Here is a 27267-nt window from a genome sequence, read left to right as displayed (position 1 = left end):
AGGAGCTGGAGCAGCGTCTCTGCTTCCACCTGGATTATAGAAAATAAAGGAGCTGGAGCAGCGTCACTGCTTCCTCCTGTATTATAGAAAATAAAGGAGCTGGAGCAGCGTGTCCGCTTCCTTCTGTATTATAGAAAATAAAGGAACTGGGGCAGCGTCTCTGCTTCCTCCCTTATTACAGACAATAAAGGAGCTGGAGCAGCATATCTGCTTCGTCCTGTATTATAGAAAATAAAGGAGCTGGAGCAGCGTCACTGCTTCCTCCTGTATTATAGAAAATAAAGGAGCTGGAGCAGCGTCACTGCTTCCTCCTGTATTTTTGAAAATAAAGGAACTGGAGCAGCATCACTGCTTCCTCCTGAATTATAGAAAATAAAGGTGCTGGAGCAGCGTCTCTGCTTCCTCCTGTATTATAGAAAATAAAGGAGCTGGAGCAGGGTCACTGCTTCCTCCTTTATTTTTGAAAATAAAGGAGCTGAAGCAGCGTCACTGCTTCCTCCTGTATTATAGAAAATAAAGGAGCTGGAGCAGCGTCTCTGCTTCCTCCTGTATTATCGAAAATAAAGGAGCTGGAGCAGCGTCACTGCTTCCTCCTGTATTATAGAAAATAAAGGAGCTGGAGCAGCGTCTCTGCTTCCTCCTGTATTATAGAAAATAAAGGAGCTGGAGCAGCGTCTCTGCTTCCTCCTGTATTATAGAAAATAAAGGAGCTGGAGCAGCGTCACTGCTTCTTCCTGAATTATAGAAAATAAAGGAGCTGGGGCAGCGTCTCTGCTTCCTCCTGTATTATAGAAAATAAAGGAGCTGGAGCAGCGTCTCTGATTCCTCCTGTATTATAGAAAATAAAGGAGCTGGAGCAGCGTTACTCCTTCCTCCTGTATTATAGAAAATAAAGGAGCTGGAGCAGCGTCTCTGCTTCTTCCTGAAATATAGAAAATAAAGGAGCTGGAGCAGCGTCTCAGCTTCCTCCTGTATTATAGAAAATAAAGGAGCTGGAGCAGCATCTCTGCTTCCTCCTGTATTATAGAAAATAAAGGAGCTGGAGCAGCGTCACTGCTTCTTCCTGTATTATAGAAAATAAAGGAGCTGGAGCAGCGTTACTGCTTCCTCCTGTATTATAGAAAATAAAGGAGCTGGAGCAGCGTCTCTGCTTCCTCCTGTATTATAGAAAATAAAGGAGCTGGAGCAGCGTCTCTGCTTCCTCCTGTATTATAGAAAATAAAGGAGCTGGAGCAGCGTCACTGCTTCTTCCTGAATTATAGAAAATAAAGGAGCTGGGGCAGCGTCTCTGCTTCCTCCTGTATTATAGAAAATAAAGGAGCTGGAGCAGCGTCTCTGATTCCTCCTGTATTATAGAAAATAAAGGAGCTGGAGCAGCGTTACTCCTTCCTCCTGTATTATAGAAAATAAAGGAGCTGGAGCAGCGTCTCTGCTTCTTCCTGAAATATAGAAAATAAAGGAGCTGGAGCAGCGTCTCTGCTTCCTCCTGTATTATAGAAAATAAAGGAGCTGGAGCAGCATCTCTGCTTCCTCCTGTATTATAGAAAATAAAGGAGCTGGAGCAGCGTCACTGCTTCTTCCTGAATTATAGAAAATAAAGGAGCTGGAGCAGCGTCATTGCTTCCTCCTGTATTATAGAAAATAAAGGAGCTGGAGCAGCGTCACTGCTTCCTCCTGTATTATAGAAAATAAAGGAGCTGAAGCAGCGTCACTGCTTCCTCCTGTATTATAGAAAATAAAGGAGCTGGAGCAGCGTCTCTGCTTCCTCCTGTATTACAGAAAATAAAGGAGCTGGAGCAGCGTCATTGCTTCCTCCTGTATTATAGAAAATAAAGGAGCTGGAGCAGCGTCTCTGCTTCTTCCTGAATTAGAGAAAATAAAGGAGCTGGAGCAGCGTCTTTGCTTCCTCCTGTATTATAGAAAATAAAGGAGCTGGAGCAGCGTCACTGCTTCCTCCTGTATTATAGAAAATAAAGGAGCTGGAGCAGCGTCTCTGCTTCCTCCTGTATTATAGAAAATAAAGGAGCTGGAGCAGCGTTACTGCTTCCTCCTGTATTATAGAAAATAAAGGAGCTGGAGCAGCGTCTCTGCTTCCTCCTGTATTATAGAAAATAAAGGAGCTGGAGCAGCGTTACTGCTTCCTCCTGTATTATAGAAAATAAAGGAGCTGGAGCAGCGTCTCTGCTTCTTCCTGACTTATAGAAAATAAAGGATCTGGAGCAGCGTCACTGCTTCCTCCTGTATTATAGAAAATAAAGGAGCTGGAGCAGCGTCTCTGCTTCCTGCTGTATTGTAGAAAATAAAGGAGCTGGAGCAGCGTCACTGCTTCCTCCTGTATTATAGAAAATAAAGGAGCTGGAGCAGCGTGACTGCTTCCTCCTGTATTATAGAAAATAAAGGTACTGGAGCAGCGTCACTGCTTCCTCCTGTATTATAGAAAATAAAGGAGCTGAAGCAGCGTCTCTGCTTCCTGCTGTATTGTAGAAAATAAAGGAGCTGGAGCAGCGTCTCTGCGTCTTCCTGAATCATAGAAAATAAAGGAGCTGGAGCAGCGTCACTGCTTCCTCCTGCATTATAGAAAATAAAGGAGCTGGAGCAGCGTCACTGCTTCCTCCTGTATTATAGAAAATAAAGGAGCTGGAGCAGCGTGACTGCTTCCTCCTGTATTATAGAAAATAAAGAAGCTGGAGCAGCGTCACTGCTTCCTCCTGTATTATGGAAAATAAAGGAGCTGGAGTAGCGTCACTGCTTCCTCCTGTATTATAGAAAATAAAGGAACTGGAGCAGCATCACTGCTTCCTCCTGTATTATAGAAAATAAAGGAGCTGGAGCAGCGTCACTGATTCCTCCTGTATTATAGAAAATAAAGGAGCTGGAGCAGCGTCACTGCTTCCTCCTGTATTATAGAAAATAAAGGAGCTGGAGCAGCGTCTCTGCTTCCTGCTGCATTATAGTAAATAAAGGAGCTGGAGCAGCGTCACTGCTTCCTCCTGTATTATAGAAAATAAAGGAGCTGGAGCAGCGTCTCTGCTTCCTCCTGTATTATAGAAAATAAAGGAGCTGGAGCAGCGTCCCTGCTTCCTCCTGTATTATAGAAAATAAAGGAGCTGGAGCTGCGTCTCTGCTTCCTCCTGAATTATAGAAAATAAAGGAGCTGGAGCAGCGTCACTGCTTCCCCCTGGATGATAGAAAATAAAGGAGCTGGAGCAGCGTCACTGCTTCCTCCTGTATTCTCGAAAATAAAAGAGCTGGCCAGCGTCACTGCTTCCCCCTGTATTATAGAAAATAAAGGTGCTGGAGCAGAGTCTCTGCTTCCTCCTGTATTATAGAAAATAAAGGAGCTGGAGCAGCGTCACTGCTTCCTCCTGTATTATAGAAAATAAAGGAGCTGGAGCAGCGTCACTGCTTCCCCCTGTATTATAGAAAAGAAAGGAGCTGGAGCTGCGTCTCTGCTTCCTCCTGTATTATAGAAAATAAAGGAGCTGGAGCAGCGTCACTGCTTCCTCCTGTATTATAGAAAATAAAGGAGCTGTAGCAGCGTCTCTGCTTCCTCCTGTATTATAGAAAATAAAGGAGCTGGAGCAGCGTCACTGCTTCCTCCTGTATTATAGACAATAAAGGAGCTGGAGCAGCGTCACTGCTTCCCCCTGTATTATAGAAAAGAAAGGAGCTGGAGCAGCGTCTCTGCTTCCTCCTGTATTATAGAAAATAAAGGAGCTGGAGCAGCATCTCTGCTTCCTCCCTTATTACAGACAACAAAGGAGCTGGAGCAGCATCTCTGCTTCGTCCTGTATTATAGAAAATAAAGGAGCTGGAGCAGCGTCACTGCTTCCTCCTGTATTATAGAAAATAAAGGAGCTGGAGCAGCGTCACTGCTTCCTCCTGTATTATAGAAAATAAAGGAACTGGAGCAGCATCACTGCTTCCTCCTGTATTATAGAAAATAAAGGTGCTGGAGCAGCGTCTCTGCTTTCTCCTGTAGTATAATAGAAAATAAAGGAGCTGGAGCAGGGTCACTGCTTCCTCCTTTATTATAGAAAATAAAGGAGCTGTAGCAGCGTCACTGCTTCCTCCTGTATTATAGAAAATAAAGGAGCTGGAGCAGCGTCTCTGCTTCCTCCTGTATTATAGAAAATAAAGGAGCTGGAGCAGCGTCATTGCTTCCTCCTGTATTATAGAAAATAAAGGAGCTGGAGCAGCGTCTCTGCTTCTTCCTGAATTAGAGAAAATGAAGGAGCTGGAGCAGCGTCTTTGCTTCCTCCTGTATTATAGAAAATAAAGGAGCTGGAGCAGCGTCACTGCTTCCTCCTGTATTATAGAAAATAAAGGAGCTGGAGCAGCGTCTCTGCTTCCTCCTGTATTATAGAAAATAAAGGAGCAGGAGCAGCGTTACTGCTTCCTCCTGTATTATAGAAAATAAAGGAGCTGGAGCAGCGTCTCTGCTTCCTCCTGTATTATAGAAAATAAAGGTGCTGGAGCAGCGTCTCTGCTTCCTCCTGTATAATAGAAAATAAAGGAGCTGGAGCAGGGTCACTGCTTCCTCCTTTATTATAGAAAATAAAGGAGCTGTAGCAGCGTCACTGCTTCCTCCTGTATTATAGAAAATAAAGGAGCTGGAGCAGCGTCTCTGCTTCCTCCTGTATTATAGAAAATAAAGGAGCTGGAGCAGCGTCATTGCTTCCTCCTGTATTATAGAAAATAAAGGAGCTGGAGCAGCGTCTCTGCTTCTTCCTGAATTAGAGAAAATAAAGGAGCTGGAGCAGCGTCTTTGCTTCCTCCTGTATTATAGAAAATAAAGGAGCTGGAGCAGCGTCACTGCTTCCTCCTGTATTATAGAAAATAAAGGAGCTGGAGCAGCGTCTCTGCTTCCTCCTGTATTATAGAAAATAAAGGAGCTGGAGCAGCGTCACTGCTTCCTCCTGTATTATAGAAAATAAAGGAGCTGTAGCAGCGTCTCTGCTTCCTCCTGTATTATAGAAAATAAAGGAGCTGGAGCAGCGTCACTGCTTCCTCCTGTATTATAGAAAATAAAGGAGCTGGAGCAGCGTCACTGCTTCCCCCTGTATTATAGAAAAGAAAGGAGCTGGAGCAGCGTCTCTGCTTCCTCCTGTATTATAGAAAATAAAGGAGCTGGAGCAGCGTCTCTGCTTCCTCCCTTATTACAGACAACAAAGGAGCTGGAGCAGCATCTCTGCTTCGTCCTGTATTATAGAAAATAAAGGAGCTGGAGCAGCGTCACTGCTTCCTCCTGTATTATAGAAAATAAAGGAGCTGGAGCAGCGTCACTGCTTCCTCCTGTATTATAGAAAATAAAGGAACTGGAGCAGCATCACTGCTTCCTCCTGTATTATAGAAAATAAAGGTGCTGGAGCAGCGTCTCTGCTTCCTCCTGTATAATAGAAAATAAAGGAGCTGGAGCAGGGTCACTGCTTCCTCCTTTATTATAGAAAATAAAGGAGCTGTAGCAGCGTCACTGCTTCCTCCTGTATTATAGAAAATAAAGGAGCTGGAGCAGCGTCTCTGCTTCCTCCTGTATTATAGAAAATAAAGGAGCTGGAGCAGCGTCATTGCTTCCTCCTGTATTATAGAAAATAAAGGAGCTGGAGCAGCGTCTCTGCTTCTTCCTGAATTAGAGAAAATAAAGGAGCTGGAGCAGCGTCTTTGCTTCCTCCTGTATTATAGAAAATAAAGGAGCTGGAGCAGCGTCACTGCTTCCTCCTGTATTATAGAAAATAAAGGAGCTGGAGCAGCGTCTCTGCTTCCTCCTGTATTATAGAAAATAAAGGAGCTGGAGCAGCGTTACTGCTTCCTCCTGTATTATAGAAAATAAAGGAGCTGGAGCAGCGTCTCTGCTTCCTCCTGTATTATAGAAAATAAAGGAGCTGGAGCAGCGTTACTGCTTCCTCCTGTATTATAGAAAATAAAGGAGCTGGAGCAGCGTCTCTGCTTCTTCCTGAATTATAGAAAATAAAGGAGCTGGAGCAGCGTCTCTGCTTCCTCCTGTATTATAGAAAATAAAGGAGCTGGAGCAGCGTCTCTGCTTCCTCCTGTATTATAGAAAATAAAGGAGCTGGAGCAGCGTCACTGCTTCTTCCTGAATTATAGAAAATAACGGAGCTGGGGCAGCGTCTCTGCTTCCTCCTGTATAATAGAAAATAAAGGAGCTGGAGCAGCGTCACTGCTTCCTCCTTTCGTGTAGAAAATAAAGGAGATGGAGCTGCGTCCCTGCTTCCTCCTGTATTATAGAAAATAAAGGAGCTGGAGCAGCGTCACTGCCTCCGCCTGTATTATAGAAAATAAAGGAGCTGGAGCAGCGTGACTGCTTCCTCCTGTATTATAGAAAATAAAGGTACTGGAGCAGCGTCACTGCTTCCTCCTGTATTATAGAAAATAAAGGAGCTGAAGCAGCGTCTCTGCTTCCTGCTGTATTGTAGAAAATAAAGGAGCTGGAGCAGCGTCTCTGCTTCTTCCTGAATTATAGAAAATAAAGGAGCTGGAGCAGCGTCACTGCTTCCTCCTGCATTATAGAAAATAAAGGAGCTGGAGCAGCGTCACTGCTTCCTCCTGTATTATAGAAAATAAAGGAGCTGGAGCAGCGTGACTGCTTCCTCCTGTATTATAGAAAATAAAGAAGCTGGAGCAGCGTCACTGCTTCCTCCTGTATTATGGAAAATAAAGGAGCTGGAGTAGCGTCACTGCTTCCTCCTGTATTATAGAAAATAAAGGAACTGGAGCAGCATCACTGCTTCCTCCTGTATTATAGAAAATAAAGGAGCTGGAGCAGCGTCACTGCTTCCTCCTGTATTGTAGAAAATAAAGGAGCTGGAGCAGCGTCACTGCTTCCTCCTGTATTATAGAAAATAAAGGAGCTGGAGCAGCGTCTCTGCTTCCTGCTGCATTATAGTAAATAAAGGAGCTGGAGCAGCGTCACTGCTTCCTCCTGTATTATAGAAAATAAAGGAGCTGGAGCAGCGTCTCTGCTTCCTCCTGTATTATAGAAAATAAAGTAACTGGAGCAGCGTCCCTGCTTCCTCCTGTATTATAGAAAATAAAGGAGCTGGAGCTGCGTCACTGCTTCCCCCTGGATGATAGAAAATAAAGGAGCTGGAGCAGCGTCACTGCTTCCTCCTGTATTATAGAAAATAAAAGAGCTGGCCAGCGTCACTGCTTCCCCCTGTATTATAGAAAATAAAGAGGCTGGAGCAGCGTCACAGCTTCCTCCTGTATTATCGAAAATAAAGGAGCTGGAGCAGCGTCTCTGTTTCCACCTGGATTATAGAAAATAAAGTAGCTGGAGCAGCGTCACTGCTTCCTCCTGTATTATAGAAAATAAAGAAGCTGGAGCAGCGTCACTGCTTCCTCCTGTATTATAGAAAATAAAGGAGCTGGAGCAGCGTCTCTGCTTCCTCCTGTATTATAGAAAATAAAGGAACTGGAGCAGCGTCTCTGCTTCCTCCTGAATTATAGAAAATAAAGGAGCTGGAGCAGCGTCACTGCTTCCCCCTGGATGATAGAAAATAAAGGAGCTGGAGCAGCGTCACTGCTTCCTCCTGTATTATAGAAAATAAAAGAGCTGGCCAGCGTCACTGCTTCCCCCTGTATTATAGAAAATAAAGGTGCTGGAGCAGAGTCTCTGCTTCCTCCTGTATTATAGAAAATAAAGGAGCTGGAGCAGCGTCACTGCTTCCTCCTGTATTATAGAAAATAAAGGAGCTGGAGCAGCGTCACTGCTTCCTCCTGTATTATAGAAAAGAAAGGAGCTGGAGCAGCGTCTCTGCTTCCTCCTGTATTATAGAAAAGAAAGGAGCTGGAGCAGCGTCACTGCTTCCTCCTGTATTATAGAAAATAAAGGAGCTGTAGCAGCGTCTCTGCTTCCTCCTGTATTATAGAAAATAAAGAGGCTGGAGCAGCGTCACAGCTTCCTCCTGTATTATCGAAAATAAAGGAGCTGGAGCAGCGTCTCTGTTTCCACCTGGATTATAGAAAATAAAGTAGCTGGAGCAGCGTCACTGCTTCCTCCTGTATTATAGAAAATAAAGGAGCTGGAGCAGCGTGTCCGCTTCCTCCTGTATTATAGAAAATAAAGGAACTGGGGCAGCGTCTCTGCTTCCTCCCTTATTACAGACAACAAAGGAGCTGGAGCAGCATCTCTGCTTCGTCCTGTATTATAGAAAATAAATGAGCTGGAGCAGCGTCACTGCTTCCTCCTGTATTATAGAAAATAAAGGAGCTGGAGCAGCGTCACTGCTTCCTCCTGTATTATAGAAAATAAAGGAGCTGGAGCAGCATCACTGCTTCCTCCTGTATTATAGAAAATAAAGGTGCTGGAGCAGCGTCTCTGCTTCCTCCTGTATAATAGAAAATAAAGGAGCTGGAGCAGGGTCACTGCTTCCTCCTTTATTATAGAAAATAAAGGAGCTGAAGCAGCGTTACTGCTTCCTCCTGTATTATAGAAAATAAAGGAGCTGGAGCAGCGTCTCTGCTTCCTCCTGTATTATAGAAAATAAAGGAGCTGGAGCAGCGTCATTGCTTCCTCCTGTATTATAGAAAATAAAGGAGCTGGAGCAGCGTCTCTGCTTCTTCCTGAATTAGAGAAAATAAAGGAGCTGGAGCAGCGTCTTTGCTTCCTCCTGTATTATAGAAAATAAAGGAGCTGGAGCAGCGTCACTGCTTCCTCCTGTATTATAGAAAATAAAGGAGCTGGAGCAGCGTCTCTGCTTCCTCCTGTATTATAGAAAATAAAGGAGCTGGAGCAGCGTGACTGCTTCCTCCTGTATTGTAGAAAATAAAGGAGCTGGAGCAGCGTCTCTGCTTCCTCCTGTATTATAGAAAATAAAGGAGCTGGAGCAGCGTTACTGCTTCCTCCTGTATTATAGAAAATAAAGGAGCTGGAGCAGCGTCTCTGCTTCTTCCTGAATTATAGAAAATAAAGGAGCTGGAGCAGCGTCTCTGCTTCCTCCTGTATTATAGAAAATAAAGGAGCTGGAGCAGCGTCTCTGCTTCCTCCCGTATTATAGAAAATAAAGAAGCTGGAGCAGCGTCACTGCTTCTTCCTGAATTATAGAAAATAACGGAACTGGGGCAGCGTCTCTGCTTCCTCCTGAATAATAGAAAATAAAGGAGCTGGAGCAGCGTCACTGCTTCCTCCTTTCGTATAGAAAATAAAGGAGATGGAGCTGCGTCCCTGCTTCCTCCTGTATTATAGAAAATAAAGGAGCTGGAGCAGCGTCACTGCCTCCCCCTGTATTATAGAAAATAAAGGAGCTGGAGCAGCATCACTGCTTCCTCCTGTATTATAGAAAATAAAGGAGCTGGAGCAGCGTCTCAGCTTCCTCCTGTATTATAGAAAATTATGGAGCTGGAGAAGCGTCAATGATTCCCTCTGTATTATGGAAAATAAAGGAGCTGGAGCAGCGTCTCAGCTTCCTCCTGTATTATAGAAAATAAAGGAGCTGGAGCAGCGTCTCAGCTTCCTCCTGTAGTATAGAAAATAAAGGAGCTGGAGCAGCGTCACTGCCTCCCCTTGTATTATAGAAAATAAAGAAGCTGGAGCAGCATCACTGCTTCCTCCTGTATTATAGAAAATAAAGGAGCTGGAGCAGCGTCACTGCTTCCTCCTGTATTATAGAAAATAAAGGAGCTGGAGGAGCGACACTGCTTCCTCCTGTATTATAGAAAATGAAGGAGCTGGAGCAGCGTCTCTACTTCCTCCTGTATTATAGAAAATAAAGGAGCTGGAGCAGCGTCACCGCTTCCTCCTGTATTATAGAAAATAAAGGAGCTGGAGAAGCGTCACTGCTTCCTCCTGTATTATAGAAAATAAAGGAGCTGGAGCAGCGTCTCTGCTTCTTCCTAAATTATAGAAAATAAAGGAGCTGGAGCAGCGTCACTGCTTCCTCCTGTATTATAGAAAATAAAGGAGCTGGAGCAGCGTCACTGCATCCTCCTGTATTATAGAAAATAAAGGAGCTGGAGCAGCGTCACTGCTTCCTCCTGTATTATAGAAAATAAAGAAGCTGGAGCAGCGTCACTGCTTCCTCCTGTATTATGGAAAATAAAGGAGCTGGAGTAGCGTCACTGCTTCCTCCTGTATTATAGAAAATAAAGGAACTGGAGCAGCATCACAGCTTCCTCCTGTATTATAGAAAATAAAGGAGCTGGAGCAGCGTCACTGCTTCCTCCTGTATTATAGAAAATAAAGGAGCTGGAGCAGCGTCTCTGCTTCCTGCTGCATGAAAGGAAATAAAGGAGCTGGAGCAGCGTCACTGCTTCCTCCTGTATTTTAGAAAATAAAGGAGCTGGAGCAGCGTCTCTGCTTCCTGCTGTATTATAGAAAATAAAGGAGCTGGAGCAGCGTCTCTGCTTCCTCCTGTATTATAGAAAATAAAGGAGCTGGAGCTGCGTCTCCTCTTCCTCCTGAATTATAGAAAATAAAGGAGCTGGAGCAGCGTCTCTGCTTCCTGCTGTATTGTAGAAAATAAAGGAGCTGGAGCAGCGTCACTGCTTCCCCCTGTATTATCGAAAATAAAGGTGCTGGAGCAGAGTCTCTGCTTCCTCCTGTATTATAGAAAATAAAGGAGCTGGAGCAGCGTCACTGCTTCCTCCTGTATTATAGAAAATAAAGGAGCTGGAGCAGCGTCACTGCTTCCTCCTGTATTATAGAAAAGAAAGGAGCTGGAGCAGCGTCTCTGCTTCCTCCTGTATTATAGAAAATAAAGGAGCTGGAGCAGCGTCACTGCTTCCTCCTGTATTATCGAAAATAAAGGAGCCGGAGCAGCGTCTCTGCTTCCACCTGGATTATAGAAAATAAAGGAGCTGGAGAAGCGTCACTGCTTCCTCCTGTATTATCGAAAATAAAGGAGCCGGAGCAGCGTCTCTGCTTCCACCTGGATTATAGAAAATAAAGGAGCTGGAGCAGCGTCACTGCTTCCTCCTGTACTATAGAAAATAAAGGAGCTGGAGCAGCATCACTGCTTCCTCCTGTATTATTGAAAATAAAGGTGCTGGAGCAGCGTCTCTGCTTCCTCCTGTATTAGAGAAAATAAAGGAGCTGGAGCAGGGTCACTGCTTCCTCCTTTATTATAGAAAATAAAGGAGCTGAAGCAGCGTCACTGCTTCCTCCTGTATTATAGAAAATAAAGGAGCTGGAGCAGCGTCTCTGCTTCCTCCTGTATTAGAGATAATAAAGGAGCTGGAGCAGCGTCATTGCTTCCTCCTGTATTATAGAAAATAAAGGAGCTGGAGCAGCGTCTCTGCTTCTTCCTGAATTAGAGAAAATAAAGGAGCTGGAGCAGCGTCTCTGCTTCCTCCTGTATTATAGAAAATAAAGGAGCTGGAGCAGCGTCACTGCTTCCTCCTGTATTATAGAAAATAAAGGAGCTGGAGCAGCGTCTCTGCTTCCTCCTGTATTATAGAAAATAAAGGAGCTGGAGCAGCGTCACTGCTTCCTCCTGCATTATAGAAAATAAAGGAGCTGGAGCAGCGTCTCTGCTTCCTCCTGTATTATAGAAAATAAAGGAGCTGGAGCAGCGTCTCTGCTTCTTCCTGAATTACAGAAAATAAAGGAGCTGGAGGAGCGTCTCTGCTTTCTCCTGTATTATAGGAAATAAATGAGCTGGAGCAGCGTCTCTGCTTCCTCCTGTATTATAGAAAATAAAGGAGCTGGAGCAGCGTCACTGCTTCCTCCTGTATTATAGAAAATAAAGGAGCTGGAGCAGCGTCACTGCTTCTTCCTGAATTATAAAAAATAAAGGAGCTGGGGCAGCGTCTCTGCTTCCTCCTGTATTATAGAAAATAAACGAGCTGGAACAGCGTCACTGCTTCCTCCTTTAGTATAGAAAATAAAGGAGCTAGAGCAGCGTTACTGCTTCCTCCTGTATTATAGAAAATAAAGGAGCTGGAGCAGCGTCTCTGCTTCTTCCTGAATTATAGAAAATAAAGGAGCTGGAGCAGCGTCTCTGCTTCCTCCTGTATTATAGAAAATAAAGGAGCTGGAGCAGCGTCTCTGCTTCCTCCTGTATTATAGAAAATAAAGGAGCTGGAGCAGCGTCACTGCTTCTTCCTGAATTATAGAAAATAACGGAGCTGGGGCAGCGTCTCTGCTTCCTCCTGTATAATAGAAAATAAAGGAGCTGGAGCAGCGTCACTGCTTCCTCCTTTCGTATAGAAAATAAAGGAGCTGGAGCAGCGTCACTGCCTCCCCCTGTATTATAGAAAATAAAGGAGCTGGAGCAGCATCACTGCTTCCTCCTGTATTATAGAAAATAAAGGAGCTGGAGCAGCGTCTCAGCTTCCTCCTGTATTATAGAAAATTATGGAGCTGGAGAAGCGTCAATGATTCCCTCTGTATTATAGAAAATAAAGGAGCTGGAGCAGCGTCTCAGCTTCCTCCTGTATTATAGAAAATAAAGGAGCTGGAGCAGCGTCTCAGCTTCCTCCTGTAGTAGAGAAAATAAAGGAGCTGGAGCAGCGTCACTGCCTCCCCTTGTATTATAGAAAATAAAGGAGCTGGAGCAGCATCACTGCTTCCTCCTGTATTATAGAAAATAAAGGAGCTGGAGCAGCGTCACTGCTTCCTCCTGTATTATAGAAAATAAAGGAGCTGGAGGAGCGACACTGCTTCCTCCTGTATTATAGAAAATGAAGGAGCTGGAGCAGCGTCTCTACTTCCTCCTGTATTATAGAAAATAAAGGAGCTGGAGCAGCGTCACCGCTTCCTCCTGTCTTATAGAAAATAAAGGAGCTGGAGAAGCGTCACTGCTTCCTCCTGTATTATAGAAAATAAAGGAGCTGGAGCAGCGTCTCTGCTTCCTGCTGTATTGTAGAAAATAAAGGAGTTGGAGCAGCGTCACTGCTTCCTCCTGTATTATAGAAAATAAAGGAACTGAAGCAGCGTCTCTGCTTCCTGCTGTATTGTAGAAAATAAAGGAGCTGGAGCAGCGTCTCTGCTTCTTCCTAAATTATAGAAAATAAAGGAGCTGGAGCAGCGTCACTGCTTCCTCCTGTATTATAGAAAATAAAGGAGCTGGAGCAGCGTCACTGCATCCTCCTGTATTATAGAAAATAAAGGAGCTGGAGCAGCGTCACTGCTTCCTCCTGTATTATAGAAAATAAAGAAGCTGGAGCAGCGTCACTGCTTCCTCCTGTATTATGGAAAATAAAGGAGCTGGAGTAGCGTCACTGCTTCCTCCTGTATTATAGAAAATAAAGGAACTGGAGCAGCATCACAGCTACCTCCTGTATTATAGAAAATAAAGGAGCTGGAGCAGCGTCACTGCTTCCTCCTGTATTATAGAAAATAAAGGAGCTGGAGCAGCGTCTCTGCTTCCTGCTGCATGAAAGTAAATAAAGGAGCTGGAGCAGCGTCACTGCTTCCTCCTGTATTTTAGAAAATAAAGGAGCTGGAGCAGCGTCTCTGCTTCCTGCTGTATTATAGAAAATAAAGGAGCTGGAGCAGCGTCTCTGCTTCCTCCTGTATTATAGAAAATAAAGGAGCTGGAGCTGCGTCTCCTCTTCCTCCTGAATTATAGAAAATAAAGGAGCTGGAGCAGCGTCTCTGCTTCCTGCTGTATTGTAGAAAATAAAGGAGCTGGAGCAGCGTCACTGCTTCCCCCTGTATTATCGAAAATAAAGGTGCTGGAGCAGAGTCTCTGCTTCCTCCTGTATTATAGAAAATAAAGGAGCTGGAGCAGCGTCACTGCTTCCTCCTGTATTATAGAAAAGAAAGGAGCTGGAGCAGCGTCTCTGCTTCCTCCTGTATTATAGAAAATAACGGAGCTGGAGCAGCGTCACTGCTTCCTCCTGTATTAGAGAAAATAAAGGAGCTGTAGCAGCGTCTCTGCTTCCTCCTGTATTATAGAAAATAAAGAGGCTGGAGAAGCGTCACTGCTTCCTCCTGTACTATCGAAAATAAAGGAGCCGGAGCAGCGTCTCTGCTTCCACCTGGATTATAGAAAATAAAGGAGCTGGAGCAGCGTCACTGCTTCCTCCTGTATTATAGAAAATAAAGGAGCTGGAGCAGCATCACTGCTTCCTCCTGTATTATTGAAAATAAAGGTGCTGGAGCAGCGTCTCTGCTTCCTCCTGTATTATAGAAAATAAAGGAGCTGGAGCAGGGTCACTGCTTCCTCCTTTATTATAGAAAATAAAGGAGCTGAAGCAGCGTCACTGCTTCCTCCTGTATTATAGAAAATAAAGGAGCTGGAGCAGCGTTTCTGCTTCCTCCTGTATTAGAGATAATAAAGGAGCTGGAGCAGCGTCATTGCTTCCTCCTGTATTATAGAAAATAAAGGAGCTGGAGCAGCGTCTCTGCTTCTTCCTGAATTAGAGAAAATAAAGGAGCTGGAGCAGCGTCTCTGCTTCCTCCTGTATTATAGAAAATAAAGGAGCTGGAGCAGCGTCACTGCTTCCTCCTGTATTATAGAAAATAAAGGAGCTGGAGCAGCGTCTCTGCTTCCTCCTGTATTATAGAAAATAAAGGAGCTGGAGCAGCGTCACTGCTTCCTCCTGCATTATAGAAAATAAAGGAGCTGGAGCAGCGTCTCTGCTTCCTCCTGTATTATAGAAAATAAAGGAGCTGGAGCAGCGTCACTGCTTCCTCCTGTATTATAGAAAATAAAGGAGCTGGAGCAGCGTCTCTGCTTCTTCCTGAATTACAGAAAATAAAGGAGCTGGAGGAGCGTCTCTGCTTTCTCCTGTATTATAGGAAATAAATGAGCTGGAGCAGCGTCTCTGCTTCCTCCTGTATTATAGAAAATAAAGGAGCTGGAGCAGCGTCACTGCTTCCTCCTGTATTATAGAAAATAAAGGAGCTGGAGCAGCGTCACTGCTTCTTCCTGAATTATAAAAAATAAATTAGCTGGGGCAGCGTCTCTGCTTCCTCCTGTATTATAGAAAATAAACGAGCTGGAACAGCGTCACTGCTTCCTCCTTTAGTATAGAAAATAAAGGAGATGGAGCAGCGTCACTGCCTCCCCCTGTATTATAGAAAATAAAGGAGCTGGAGCAGCATCACTGCTTCCTCCTGTATTATAGAAAATAAAGGAGCTGGAGCAGCGTCACTGCTTCCTCCTGTATTATAGAAAATAAAGGAGCTGGAGCAGCGTCACTGCTTCCTCCTGTATTATAGGAAATAAAGGAGCTGGAGCAGCGTCTCTGTTTTTTCCTGTATTATAGAAAATAAAGGAGCTGGAGCAGCGTCACTGCTTCCTCCTGTAGTATAGAAAATAAAGGAGATGGAGCAGCGTCACTGCTTCCTCCTGTATTATAGAAAATAAAGGAGCTGTAGAAGCGTCACTGCTTCCTCCTGTATTATAGAAAATAAAATAGTTGGAGCAGCGTCTCTACTTCCTCCTGTATTATAGAAAATAAAGGAGCTGGAGCAGCGTCACTGCTTCCTCCTGTATTATAGAAAATAAAGGAGCTGGAGAAGCGTCACTGCTTCCTCCTGTATTATAGAAAATAAAGGAGCTGGAGCAGCGTCTCTGCTTCCTGCTGTATTGTAGAAAATAAAGGAGCTGGAGCAGCGTCACTGCTTCCTCCTGTATTATAGAAAATAAAGGAGCTGAAGCAGCGTCTCTGCTTCCTGCTGTATTGTAGAAAATAAAGGAGCTGGAGCAGCGTCTCTGCTTCTTCCTGTATTATAGAAATTAAAGGAGCTGGAGCAGCGTCTCTGCTTCTTCCTGAATTATAGAAAATAAAGGAGGTGGAGCAGCGTCACTGCTTCCTCCTGTATTATAGAAAATAAAGGAGCTGGAGCAGCGTCTCAGCTTCTTCCTGAATTATAGAAAATAAAGGAGGTGGAGCAGCGTCACTGCTTCCTCCTGTATTATAGAAAATAAAGGAGCTGGAGCAGCGTCTCTGCTTCCTCCTGTAGAATAGAAAATAAAGGAGCTGGAGCAGCGTCACTGCTTCCTGCTGTATTATAGAAAATAAAGGAGCTGGAGCAGTGTCTCTGCTTCTTCCTGAATTATAGAAAATAAAGGAGCTGGAGCAGCGTCACTGCTTCCTCCTGTATTTTCGAAAATAAAGGAGCTGGAGCAGCGTGTCTGCTTCATCCTGTATTATAGAAAATAAAGGAATTGGAGCAGCGACCCTGCTTCCTACTGTAATATAGAAAATAAAGGAGCTGGAGCAGCGTCTCTGCTTCCTCCTGTATTATAGAAAATAAAGGAGCTGGAGCAGCGTCACTGCTTCCTCCTGTATTATAGAAAATAAAGGAGCTGGAGCAGCGTCTCTGCTTCCTCCTGTATTATAGAAAATAAAGGAGCTGGAGCAGCGTCACTGCTTCCTCCTGCATCATAGAAAATAAAGGAGCTGGAGCAGCGTCTCTGCTTCCTCCTGTATTATAGAAAATAAAGGAGCTGGAGCAGCGTCACTGCTTCCTCCTGTATTATAGAAAATAAAGGAGCTGGAGCAGCGTCTCTGCTTCTTCCTGAATTACAGAAAATAAAGGAGCTGGAGGAGCGTCTCTGCTTTCTCCTGTATTATAGGAAATAAATGAGCTGGAGCAGCGTCTCTGCTTCCTCCTGTATTATAGAAAATTAAGGAGCTGGAGCAGCGTCACTGCTTCCTCCTGTATTATAGAAAATAAAGGAGCTGGAGCAGCGTCACTGCTTCTTCCTGAATTATAAAAAATAAAGGAGCTGGGGCAGCGTGTCTGCTTCCTCCTGTATTATAGAAAATAAACGAGCTGGAACAGCGTCACTGCTTCCTCCTTTAGTATAGAAAATCAAGGAGATGGAGCAGCGTCACTGCCTCCCCCTGTATTATAGAAAATAAAGGAGCTGGAGCAGCATCACTGCTTCCTCCTGTATTATAGAAAATAAAGGAGCTGGAGCAGCGTCACTGCTTCCTCCTGTATTATAGAAAATAAAGGAGCTGGAGCAGCGTCACTGCTTCCTCCTGTATTATAGGAAATAAAGGAGCTGGAGCAGCGTCTCTGCTTTTTCCCGTATTATAGAAAATAAAGGAGCTGGAGCAGCGTCACTGCTTCCTCCTGTAGTATAGAAAATAAAGGAGATGGAGCAGCGTCACTGCTTCCTCCTGTATTATAGAAAATAAAGGAGCTGGAGAAGCGTCACTGCTTCCTCCTGTATTATAGAAAATAAAATAGCTGGAGCAGCGTCTCTACTTCCTCCTGTATTATAGAAAATAAAGGAGCTGGAGCAGCGTCACTGCTTCCTCCTGTATTATCGAAAATAAAGGAGCTGGAGAAGCGTCACTGCTTCCTCCTGTATTATCGAAAATAAAGGAGCTGGAGCAGCGTCTCTGCTTCCTGCTGTATTGTAGAAAATAAAGGAGCTGGAGCAGCGTCACTGCTTCCTCCTGTATTATAGAAAATAAAGGAGCTGAAGCAGCGTCTCTGCTTCCTCCTGTATTGTAGAAAATAAAGGAGCTGGAGCAGCGTCTCTGCTTCTTCCTGAATTATAGAAAATAAAGGAGGTGGAGCAGCGTCACTGCTTCCTCCTGTATTATAGAAATTAAAGGAGCTGGAGCAGCGTCTCTGCTTCTTCCTGAATTATAGAAAATAAAGGAGGTGGAGCAGCGTCACTGCTTCCTCCTGTATTATAGAAAATAAAGGAGCTGGAGCAGCGTCTCTGCTTCTTCCTGAATTATAGAAAATAAAGGAGCTGGAGCAGCGTCACTGCTTCCTCCTGTATTATAGAAAATAAAGGAGCTGGAGCAGCGTCTCTGCTTCCTCCTGTAGAATAGAAAATAAAGGAGCTGGAGCAGCGTCACTGCTTCCTGCTGTATTATAGAAAATAAAGGAGCTGGAGCAGTGTCTCTGCTTCTTCCTGAATTATAGAAAATAAAGGAGCTGGAGCAGCGTCACTGCTTCCTCCTGTATTTTCGAAAATAAAGGAGCTGGAGCAGCGTGTCTGCTTCATTCTGTATTGTAGAAAATAAAGGAATTGGAGCAGCGACCCTGCTTCCTACTGTAATATAGAAAATAAAGGAGCTGGAGCAGCGTCACTGCTTGATCCTGTATTATAGAAAATAAAGGAGCTGGAGCAGCGTCACTGCTTCCTCCTGTATTATAGAAAATAAAGGAGATGGAGCAGCGTCACTGCTTCCTCCTGTATTATAGAAAATAAAGGAGCTGGAGCAGCGTAACTGCTTCCTCCTGTACTATAGAAAATAAAGAAGCTGGAGCAGCGTCACGGCTTCCTCCTGTATTATGGAAAATAAAGGAGCTGGAGCAGCGTCTCTGCTTCCTGCTGTATTGTAGAAAATAAAGGAGCTGGAGCAGCGTCTCTGCTTCTTCCTGAATTATAGAAAATAAAGGAGCTGGAGCAGCGTCACTGCTTCCTCCTGTATTATAGAAAATAAAGGAGCTGGAGCAGCGTCACTGCTTCCTCCTGTATTATAGAAAATAAAGGAGCTGGAGCAGCGTCACTGCTTCCTCCTTTAGTATAGAAAATAAAGGAGATGGAGCTGCGTCCCTGCTTCCTCCTGTAGGATAGAAAATAAAGGAGCTGGAGCAGCGTCACTGCCTCCCCCTGTATTATAGAAAATAAAGGAGCTGGAGCAGCATCACTGCTTCCTCCTGTATTATAGAAAATAAAGGAGCTGGAGCAGCGTCACTGCTTCCTCCTGTATTATAGAAAATAAAGGAGCTGGAGCAGCGTCTCTGCTTTTTCCTGTATTATAGAAAATAAAGGAGCTGGAGCAGCGTCACTGCTTCCTCCTGTAGTATGGAAAATAAAGGAGATGGAGCAGCGTCACTGCATCCTCCTGTAGTATAGAAAATAAAGGAGCTGGAGCAGCGTCACTGCCTCCCCCTGTATTATAGAAAATAAAGGAGCTGGGGCAGCATCACTGCTTCCTCCTGTATTATAGAAAATAAAGGAGCTGGAGCAGCGTCACTGCTTCCTCCTGTATTATAGAAAATAAAGGAGCTGGAGAAGCGTCACTGCTTCCTCCTGTATTATAGAAAATGAAGGAGCTGGAGCAGCGTCTCTACTTCCTCCTGTATTATAGAAAATAAAGGAGCTGGAGCAGCGTCACTGCTTCCTCCTGTATTATAGAAAATAAAGGAGCTGGAGCAACGTCACTGCTTCCTCCTGTATTATAGAAAATAAAGGAGCTGGAGCAGTGTCTCTGCTTCCTCCTGTATTATAGAAAATAAAGGAGCTGGAGCAGCGTCACTGCTTCCTCCTGTATTATAGAAAATAAAGGAGCTGAAGCAGCGTCACTGCTTCCTGCTGTATTGTAGAAAATAAAGGAGCTGGAGCAGCGTCTCTGCTTCTTCCTGAATTATAGAAAATAAAGGAGCTGAAGCAGCGTCACTGCTTCCTGCGGTATTGTAGAAAATAAAGGAGCTGGAGCAGCGTCACTGCTTCTTCCTGTATTGTAGAAAATAAAGGAGCTGGAGCAGCATCACTGCTTCCTCCTGTATTATAGAAAATAAAGGAGCTGGAGCAGCGTCTCTGCTTCCTCCTGTATTATAGAAAATAAAGGAGCTGGAGCAGCGTCACTGCTTCCTCCTGTATTATAGAAAATAAAGGAGCTGAAGCAGCGTCACTGCTTCCTGCTGTATTGTAGAAAATAAAGGAGCTGGAGCAGCGTCTCTGCTTCTTCCTGAATTATAGAAAATAAAGGAGCTGAAGCAGCGTCACTGCTTCCTGCTGTATTGTAGAAAATAAAGGAGCTGGAGCAGCGTCACTGCTTCCTCCTGTATTATAGAAAATAAAGGAGCTGAAGCAGCGTCACTGCTTCCTGCTGTATTGTAGAAAATAAAGGAGCTGGAGCAGCGTCACTGCTTCTTCCTGTATTGTAGAAAATAAAGGAGCTGGAGCAGCGTCACTGCTTCCTCCTGTATTATAGAAAATAAAGGAGCTGAAGCAGCGTCTCTGCTTCCTGCTGTATTGTAGAAAATAAAGGAGCTGGAGCAGCGTCTCTGCTTCTTCCTGAATTATAGAAAATAAAGGAGCTGGAGCAGCGTCACTGCTTCCTCCTGTATTATAGAAAATAAAGGAGCTGGAGCAGCGTCTCTGCTTCATCCTGTATTATAGAAAATAAAGGAGCTGGAGCAGCGTCACTGCTTCCTCCTGTAGTATAGAAAATAAAGGAGATTGAGAGGTGTCCCTGCTTCCTCCTGTATTATAGAAAATAAAGGAGCTGGAGCAGCGTCACTGCTTCCTCCTGTATTATAGAAAATAAAGGAGCTGGAGCAGCGTCACTGCTTCCTCCTGTATTATAGAAAATAAAGGAGCTGGAGCAGCGTCACTGCTTCCTCCTGTACTATAGAAAATAAAGGAGCTGGAGCAGCGTCTCTGCTTCCTCCTGTATTTTCGAAAATAAAGGAGCTGGAGCAGCGTCACTGCCTCCCCCTGTATTATAGAAAATAAAGGAGCTGGAGCAGCATCACTGCTTCCTCCTCTGTTATAGAAAATAAAGGAGCTGGGGCAGCGTCTCTGCTTCCTGCTGTATTGTAGAAAATAAAGGAGCTGGAGCAGCGTCACTGCTTCCTCCTGTATTATAGAAAATAAAGGAGCTGGAGCAGCGTCTCTGCTTCCTGCTGTATTGTAGAAAATAATGGAGCTGGAGCAGCGTCTCTGCTTCTTCCTGAATTATAGAAAATAAAGGAGCTGGAGCAGCGTCACTGCTTCCTCCTGTATTATAGAAAATAAAGGAGCTGGAGCAGCGTCACTGCTTCCTCCTGTATTATCGAAAATAAAGGAGCTGGAGCAGCGTCACTGCTTCCTCATGTATTATAGAAAATAAAGGAGCTGGAGAAGCGTCACTGCTTCCTCCTGTATTATAGAAAATAACGGAGCTGGAGCAGCGTCTCTGCTTCCTGCTGTATTGTGGAAAATAAAGGAACTGGCGCAGCGTCACTGCTTCCTCCTGTATTATAGAAAATAAAGGAGCTGGAGCAGCGTCTCTGCTTCCTGCTGTTTTGTAGAAAATAAAGGAGCTGGAGCAGCGTCTCTGCTTCTTCCTGAATTATAGAAAATAAAGGAGCTGGAGCAGCGTCACTGCTTCCTCCTGTATTATAGAAAATAAAGGAGCTGGAGCAGCGTCTCTGCTTCCTCCTGTATTATAGAAAATAAAGGAGCTGGAGCAGCGTCACTGCTTCCTGCCGTATTATTGAAAATAAAGGAGCTGGAGCAGCGTCACTGCTTCCTCCTATATTATAGAAAATAAAGGAGCTGGAGCAGCCTCACTGCTTCCACCTGTATTATAGAAAATAACGGAGCTGGAGCAGCGTCACTGCGTCCTCCGGTATTATAGAAAATAAAGGAGCTGGAGCAGCGACACTGCTTCCTCCTGTATTATAGAAAATAAAGGAGCTGGAGCAGCGTCTCTGCTTCCTCCTGTATTATAGAAAATAAAGGAGCTGGAGCAACGTCACTGCTTCCTCCTGTATTATAGAAAATAAAGGAGCTGGAGCAGCGTCTCTGCTCCCTCCTGTATTATAGAAAATAAAGGAGCTGGAGCAGCGTCACTGCTTCCTGCCGTATTATTGAAAATAAAGGAGCTGGAGCAGCGTCACTGCTTCCTCCTGTATTATAGAAAATAAAGGAGCTGGAGCAGCCTCACTGCTTCCTCCTGTATTATAGAAAATAACGGAGCTGGAGCAGCGTCACTGCGTCCTCCGGTATTATAGAAAATAAAGGAGCTGGAGCAGCGACACTGCTTCCTCCTGTATTATAGAAAATAAAGGAGCTGGAGCAGCGTCTCTGCTTCCTCCTGTATTATAGAAAATAAAGGAGCTGGAGCAACGTCACTGTTTCCTCCTGTATTATAGTAAGTAAAGGAGCTGGAGCAGCGTCACTGCGTCCTCCTGTATTATAGAAAATAAAGGAGCTGGAGCAGCGTCACTGCGTCCTCCTGTATTATAGAAAATAAAGGAGCTGGAGCAGCGTCTCTGCTTCCTCCTGTATTATAGAAAATAAAGGAGCTGGAGCAGCGTTTCTGCTTCCCCCTGTATTATAGAAAGTAAAGGAGCTGGAGCAGCGTCACTGAGTCCTCCTATATTATAGAAAATAAAGGAGCTGGAGCAGCGTCTCTGCTTCCTCCTGTATTATAGAAAATAAAGGAACTGGAGAATCGTCACTGCTTCCTCCTGTATTATAGAAAATAAAGGAGCTGGAGCAGCGTCACTGCTTCCTCCTGTATTATAGAAAATAATGAAGCTGGAGCAGCGTCACTGCTTCCTCCTGTATTGTAGAAAATAAAGGAGCTGGAGCAGCGTCACTGCTTCCTCCTGTATTATAGAAAATAAAAGAGCTGGAGCAGCGTCTCTGCTTCCTCCTGTATTACAGAAAATAAAGGAGCTGGGGCATCGTCACTGCTTCCTCCTGTATTACAGAAAATAAAGGAGCTGGAGCAGCATCACTGCTTCCTCCTGTTTTATGGAAAAGAAAGGAGCTGGAGCAGCTTCAGTGCTTCCTCCTATATTATAGAAAATAAAGGACCTGGAGCAGCGTCTCTGCTTCCTCCTGTATTATAGAAAATAAAGGAGCTGGAGCAGCGTCACTGCGTACTCCTGTATTATAGAAAATAAAGGAGCTGGAGCAGCGACACTGCTTCCTCCTGTATTATAGTAAATAAAGGAGCTGGAGCCGCCTCACTGCTTCCACCTGTATTATAGAAAATAAAGGAGCTGGAGCAGCATCACTGCTTCCTCCTGTTTTATAGAAAAGAAAGGAGCTGGAGCAGCTTCAGTGCTTCCTCCTGTATTATAGAAAATAAAGGACCTGGAGCAGCGTCTCTGCTTCCTCCTGTATTATAGAAAATAAAGGAGCTGGAGCAGCGTCACTGCGTCCTCCTGTATTATAGAAAATAAAGGAGCTGGAGCAGCGTCACTGCGTCCTCCTGTATTATAGAAAATAAAGGAGCTGGAGCAGCGTCTCTGCTTCCTCCTGTATTATAGAAAATAAAGGAGCTGGAGCAGCGTTTCTGCTTCCTCCTGTATTATAGAAAATAAAGGAGCTGGAGCAGCGTCACTGCGTCCTCCTATATTATAGAAAATAAAGGAGCTGGAGCAGCGTCTCTGATTCCTCCTGTATTATAGAAAATAAAGGAGCTGGAGCAGCGTCACTGCTTCCTCCTGTATTATAGAAAATAAAGGAGCTGGAGCAGCGTCACTGCTTCCTCCTGTATTGTAGAAAATAAAGGAACTGGAGCAGCATCACTGCTTCCTCCTGTTTTATAGAAAAGAAAGGAGCTGGAGCAGCTTCAGTGCTTCCTCCTATATTATAGAAAATAAAGGACCTGGAGCAGCGTCTCTGCTTCCTCCTGTATTATAGAAAATAAAGGAGCTGGAGCAGCGTCTCTGCTTCCTCCTGTGTTATAGAAAATAAAGGAGCTGGAGCAGCGGCTCTGCTTCCTCCTGTATTATAGAAAATAAAGGAGCTGGAGTAGCGTTTCTGCTTCCTCCTGTATTATAGAAAATAAAGGAGCTGGAGCAGCGTCACTGCGTCCACCTATATTATAGAAAATAAAGGAGCTGGAGCAGCGTCTCTGATTCCTCCTGTATGAAAGAAAATAAAGGAGCTGGAGCAGCGTCACTGCTTCCTCCTGTATTATAGAAAATAAAGGAGCTGGAGCAGCGTCACTGCTTCCTCCTGTATTGTAGAAAATAAAGGAACTGGAGCAGCGTCACTGCTTCCTCCTGTATTATAGAAAATAAAAGAGCTGGAGCAGCGTCTCTGCTTCCTCCTGTATTATAGAAAATAAAGGAGCTGGGGCATCGTCACAGCTTCCTCCTGTATTATAGAAAATAAAGGAGCTGGAGCAGCATCACTGCTTCCTCCTGTTTTATAGAAAAGAAAGGAGTTGGAGCAGCTTCAGTGCTTCCTCCTATATTATAGAAAAGAAAGGAGCTGGAGCAGCGTCTCTGCTTCCTCCTGTATTGTCGAAAATAAAGGAGCTGGAGCAGCGTCACTGCTTCCCCCTGTATTATAGAAAATAAAGGAGCTGGAGCAGCGTCACTGCTTCCTCCTGTATTGTAGAAAATAAAGGAGCTGGAGCAGCGTCACTGCTTCCCCCTGTGTTATAGAAAATAAAGGAGCTGGAGCAGCGTCACTGCTTCCTCCTGTATTATAGAAAATAAAGGAGCTGGAGCAGCGTCACTGCTTCCTCCTGTATTGTAGAAAATAAAGGAGCTGGAGCAGCGTCACTGCTTCCCCCTGTAGTATAGAAAATAAAGGAGCTGGAGCGGCATCACTGCTTCCTCCTGTTTTATAGAAAAGAAAGGAGCTGGAGCAGCTTCAGTGCTTCCTCCTATATTATAGAAAATAAAGGAGCTGATGCAGCGTCTCTGCTTCCTCCTGTATTATAGAAAATAAAGGAGCTGGAGCAGCGTCACTGCTTCCTCCTGTATTGTAGAAAATAAAGGAGCTGGAGCAGCGTCACTGCTTCCTCCTGTATTTTAGAAAATAAAGGAGCTGGAGCAGCGTCACTGCTTCCTCCTGTATTATAGAAAATAAAGGAGCTGGAGCAGCGTCACTGCTTCCTCCTGTATTGTAGAATATAAAGGAACTGGAGCAGCATCACTGCTTCCTCCTGTTTTATAGAAAAGAAAGGAGCTGGAGCAGCTTCAGTGCTTCCTCCTATATTATAGAAAATAAAGGACCTGGAGCAGCGTCTCTGCTTCCTCCTGTATTATAGAAAATAAAGGAGCTGGAGCAGCGTCACTGCGTCCTCCTGTATTATAGAAAATAAAGGAGCTGGAGCAGCGTCACTGCGTCCTCCTGTATTATAGAAAATAAAGGAGCTGGAGCAGCGTCTCTGCTTCCTCCTGTATTATAGAAAATAAAGGAGCTGGAGCAGCGTTTCTGCTTCCTCCTGTATTATAGAAAATAAAGGAGCTGGAGCAGCGTCACTGCGTCCTCCTATATTATAGAAAATAAAGGAGCTGGAGCAGCGTCTCTGATTCCTCCTGTATGAAAGAAAATAAAGGAGCTGGAGCAGCGTCACTGCTTCCTCCTGTATTGTAGAAAATAAAGGAGCTGGAGCAGCGTCACTGCTTCCTCCTGTATTGTAGAAAATAAAGGAACTGGAGCAGCGTCACTGCTTCCTCCTGTATTATAGAAAATAAAAGAGCTGGAGCAGCGTCTCTGCTTCCTCCTGTATTATAGAAAATAAAGGAGCTGGGGCATCGTCACTGCTTCCTCCTGTATTATAGAAAATAAAGGAGCTGGAGCAGCATCACTGCTTCCTCCTGTTTTATAGAAAAGAAAGGAGCTGGAGCAGCTTCAGTGCTTCCTCCTATATTATAGAAAATAAAGGAGCTGGAGCAGCGTCTCTGCTTCCTCCTGTATTATAGAAAATAAAGGAGCTGGAGCAGCATCACTGCTTCCTCCTGTTTTATAGAAAAGAAAGGAGCTGGAGCAGCTTCAGTGCTTCCTCCTATATTATAGAAAATAAAGGAGCTGGAGCAGCGTCACTGCTTCCTCCTGTATTATAGAAAATAAAGGAGCTGGAGCAGCGTCACTGCTTCCCCCTGTGTTATAGAAAATAAAGAAGCTGGAGCAGCGTCACTGCTTCCTCCTGTATTATAGAAAATAAAGGAGCTGGAGCAGCGTCACTGCTTCCTCCTGTATTGTAGAAAATAAAGGAGCTGGAGCAGCGTCACTGCTTCCCCCTGTATTATAGAAAATAAAGGAGCTGGAGCGGCATCACTGCTTCCTCCTGTTTTATAGAAAAGAAAGGAGCTGGAGCAGCTTCAGTGCTTCCTCCTGTATTATAGAAAATAAAGGAGCTGATGCAGCGTCTCTGCTTCCTCCTGTATTGTAGAAAATAAAGGAGCTGGAGCAGCGTCACTGCTTCCCCCTGTATTATAGAAAATAAAGGAGCTGGAGCAGCGTCACTGCTTCCTCCTGTATTGTAGAAAATAAAGGAGCTGGAGCAGCGTCACTGCTTCCCCCTGTGTTATAGAAAATAAAGGAGCTGGAGCAGCGTCACTGCTTCCTCCTGTATTATAGAAAATAAAGGAACTGGAGCAGCGTCACTGCTTCCTCCTGTATTATAGAAAATAAAGGAGCTGGAGCAGCGTCACTGCTTCTTTCTGTATTATAGAAAATAAAGGAGCTGGAGCAGCGTCTCTGCTTCCTCCTGTATTATAGAAAATAAAGGAGCTGGAGCAGCGTCACTGCTTCCTCCTGTATGATATAAAATAAAGGAGCTGGAGCAGCGTCACTGCTTCCGCCTGTATTATAGAAAATAAAGGAGCTGGAGCAGCGTCACTGCTTCCTCCTGTATGATATAAAATAAAGGAGCTGGAGCAGAGTCACTGCTTCCTCCTGTATTATAGAAAATAAAGGAGCTGGAGCAGCGTCTCTGCTTCCTCCTGTATTGTAGAAAATAAAGGTACTGGAGCAGCGTCACTGCTTCCTCCTGTATTATAGAAAATAAAGGAGCTGGAGCAGCGTCTCTGCTTCTTCCTGAATTATAGAAAATAAAGCAGCTGGAGCAGCGTCTCTGCTTCCTCCTGTATTATAGAAAATAAAGGAGCTGAATCTGCATCACTGCTTCCTCCTGTATTATAGAAAATAAAGGAGCTGGAGCAGCGTCTCTGCTTCCTCCTGTATTATAGAAAATAAAGGAGCTGGAGCAGCGTCACTGCTTCCTCCTGTATTATAGAAAATAAAGGAGCTGGAGCAGCGTCTCTGCTTCTTCCTGAATTATAGAAAATAAAGGAGCTGGAGCAGCGTCTCTGCTTCCTCCTGTATTATAGAAATTAAAGGAGCTGGAGCAGCGTCTCTGCTTCCTCCTGTATTATAGAAAATAAAGGAGCTGGAGCAGCGTCACTGCTTCTTCCTGAATTATAGAAAATAAAGGAGCTGGGGCAGCGTCTCTGCTTCCTCCTGTATTATAGAAAATAAAGGAGCTGGAGCAGCGTCACTGCTTCCTCCTGTAGTATAGAATATAAAGGAGATGGAGCAGCGTCCCTACTTCCTCCTGTATTATGGAAAATAAAGCAGCTGGAGCAGCGTCACTGCTTCCTCCTGTATTATAGAAAATAAAGGAGCTGGAGCAGCGTCTCTGCTTCCTCCTGTATTTTCGAAAATAAAGGAGCTGGAGCAGCGTCACTGCTTCCTCCTGTATCATAGAAAATAAAGGAGATGGAGCAGCGTCACTGCTTCCTCCTGTATTATAGAAAATAAAGAAGCTGGAGCAGCGTCACTGCCTCCCCCTGTATTATAGAAAATAAAGGAGCTGGAGGAGCATCACTGCTTCCTCCTGTATTATAGAAAATAAAGGAGCTGGAGCAGCGTCACTGCTTCCTCCTGTATTATAGAAAATAAAGGAGCT

Source organism: Chiloscyllium plagiosum, unplaced genomic scaffold, assembly GCF_037043375.1.
Source record: "Chiloscyllium plagiosum isolate Xiang-an unplaced genomic scaffold, Cpla_swu_hap1 HiC_scaffold_43, whole genome shotgun sequence".
NCBI classification, from domain to species: domain Eukaryota; kingdom Metazoa; phylum Chordata; class Chondrichthyes; order Orectolobiformes; family Hemiscylliidae; genus Chiloscyllium; species Chiloscyllium plagiosum.
The sequence above is the reverse complement of the archived record's forward strand: the minus strand, read 5'-3'. Positions refer to the sequence as shown.